The following is a 2630-nucleotide window of genomic DNA, read 5'->3' as shown; positions in this document are numbered from 1 at the left end:
CACAAGCCCTAGGGGTGCGCCCCCTGGCTTGTGGGGCCCCTGGAGCTCCGGCAGCCCTAACTCCAACTCCATATACACCTATTCGAGAAGAAAAAAATCAGAGAGAATGATTCATCGCGTTTAATGATACAGAGCCCCCGCCACCTCCTGTTCTTCATCGAGAGTGCTAATCCGGAGTCCGTTCGGGGCTCCGGAGGGTGGAATCCGTCGCCAGCGTCATCATCAACCTTCCTACATCGCCAATTCCATGATACTCACCTTCGGGAGTGAGTAATTCCATTGTAGGCTTGCTGGACAGTGATGTGTTGGATGAAATTTATCATGTAATTGAGTTAGTTTTTTAGGGTTTGTTCCCTAGTATCCACTATGTTCTGAGATTGATGTTGCTACGACTTTGCTATGCTTAATGCTTGTCACTAGGGCCCGAATGCCATGATTTCAGGTCTGAACCTATTATATTTTCATGAATATATTTGTGTTCTTGATCCTATCTTGCAAGTTATAGACATCTATTATGAGTTATGATCCGCATACCCCAAGGTGACAGTAATTGGGATTCCTTCAGGTGATTACCGTAGTCTGAGGAGTTCATGTATTCACTAAGTGCTAATGCTTTGTTCCGGTTCTCTATTAAAAGGAGGTCTTAATATCCCTTGGTTTCCATTAGGGACCCGCTACCATGAGAGGGTAGGACAAAAGATGGCATGCAAGTTCTTTTCCATCATGACTATATACGGAATACATGCCTACATTGTATTGATGAATTGGAGCTAGTTCTGTGTCACCATAGGTTATGACTGCTACATGATGAATATTATCCAACACAATTACCATTGCCGATCCAATGCCTAAGAGATTTTCACATATTGATCTTTGCTAAGTTATTTTTATGGCTGCTACTATTACAATCACTAGAAAACTGCTACTGTTACTATTGCCACTGTTATCGTTACTTCCACACTACTTTGCTACTAAATACTTTGCTGCAGATAGTAAGTCTTTCAGGTGTGGTTGAATTGACAACTCAACTGCTAATGCTCGTGAATATTTTTTGGCTCCCCTTGTATCGAATAAATAAATTTGGGTTGAATACTCTACCCTCGAAAACTGTTGCGATCCCCTATACTTGTGGGTTATCAAGACCTACGCCGAGCTATGCGAGGCCCAGCGGCTCTAGTCCATCCATGAGACTGTGACCGGCGGATGGATGAATGGTATCGTCGTCGCCCCTGAGCACCTGCATGCCCTACTTCGAGCACTCCTACCGGTACGTGTGCCAGTGCCGGGTACTCCATGTTTTTTTCCATGCCCAGCAGCCCACACTTGAGTTGATTTGCTTTCGAAAAAAGAAGCTATAGATAGGATGCGCATATTCATTCCTTTCTTCTTGTTCATTTCTTTTTTAAGCATGACCTTTAATTGTTAAATAATCTTGCATGTGTCAATTTGTATTCCTTTTTCTTTAGAAGAAGCTCCTGGAGCATATGGACCGTAGATACAAGCTTATCTTTGAAGTCTATGTTCACGCATGATCCAAGCCAATCTTTGCAGTTATCTCTAGTTTTCCGTATAAACTTAGTGAACAGTTTGCTCTAAAAATTATTAGGCAAAAATTGAATATGGGAAACAAACCAACCATTAATATAAAATATTGTGCTAAGAAATTATACATAATAACTTTATTTACCTTCTTATTTTTTTTGTGATCTCTTGGGGATGATGGTAAATCAGGTGATACAGCAAGGCTTTCGCTGGTGCGAAGGATGATCTACAGCTGCAAAGAGACCATCGATGACACATCAGTGCTCGCAGGGAAGCCCACTACCTTAAGGTACTCATTGTCTTCTAATGCACTGTGTTGTTCTTCTCTGGAAGTAGTTGTACACAATCTGTAGTTTTTCTTTTATTTATGCAGTTTTGGTAGAAAGCCTAAGTTCCTGCCTTTTATCTCTGAGTGTCCTTTCTGATCAAATGTACCGTAGAAGTAGGTGTTCATAACCTCTAGTTTTTGTTGTTCTTCAATGATACACTTCTTGTACTTCTGAAGAAATTTATGTAGTTGTTCTGTGTATTATTGTGATGCATCATGAGTGAAGTGTTGCTTGATTTCAGATCAATACCTTGCACTGCGTCTTAGATCTTTAGAATAACATTATGTTTCCTGACCAAATTATAGTGAGCAGCATATCGGCAAAGGAAAAGCCTCCCATTTGTCATTGTCGCTTGTTCATGGCAGCAAGCAAGTCCTGACAACCACAAACCGAGGATTCTGTGTATGGCGTGATGACAGGATCGGATCAGATGATCTATCAAGCTGTGTTAACTTCCTTTGCAGGTAGAGTACACATTCTTTAACTTAGCTAATTTAATTACTCTGAGCTTGTAACTATATATATAACCTCAGTAGGTAGGACTAGGATCAGCCAGTACTGTACAAAATTGATGAAGTCTCATATGTTCACGCATGATCCAAGCCACTCTTTTCCGGCACCGAGGCCAGATAATTTCATTGCTAAGCTCCCTGGTCGCCTATAATCCTGAATCATGTATATAGAAATGCTAGTGTCCAAGTAGAATTTGATGCATTTGCGGTGACGTGATAACATGGGTTATAAATGAACCTTACGTTG

This window comes from Triticum dicoccoides, chromosome 1A, assembly GCF_002162155.2.
Source record: "Triticum dicoccoides isolate Atlit2015 ecotype Zavitan chromosome 1A, WEW_v2.0, whole genome shotgun sequence".
In the NCBI taxonomy this organism is placed as follows: domain Eukaryota; kingdom Viridiplantae; phylum Streptophyta; class Magnoliopsida; order Poales; family Poaceae; genus Triticum; species Triticum dicoccoides.
The sequence above is the reverse complement of the archived record's forward strand: the minus strand, read 5'-3'. Positions refer to the sequence as shown.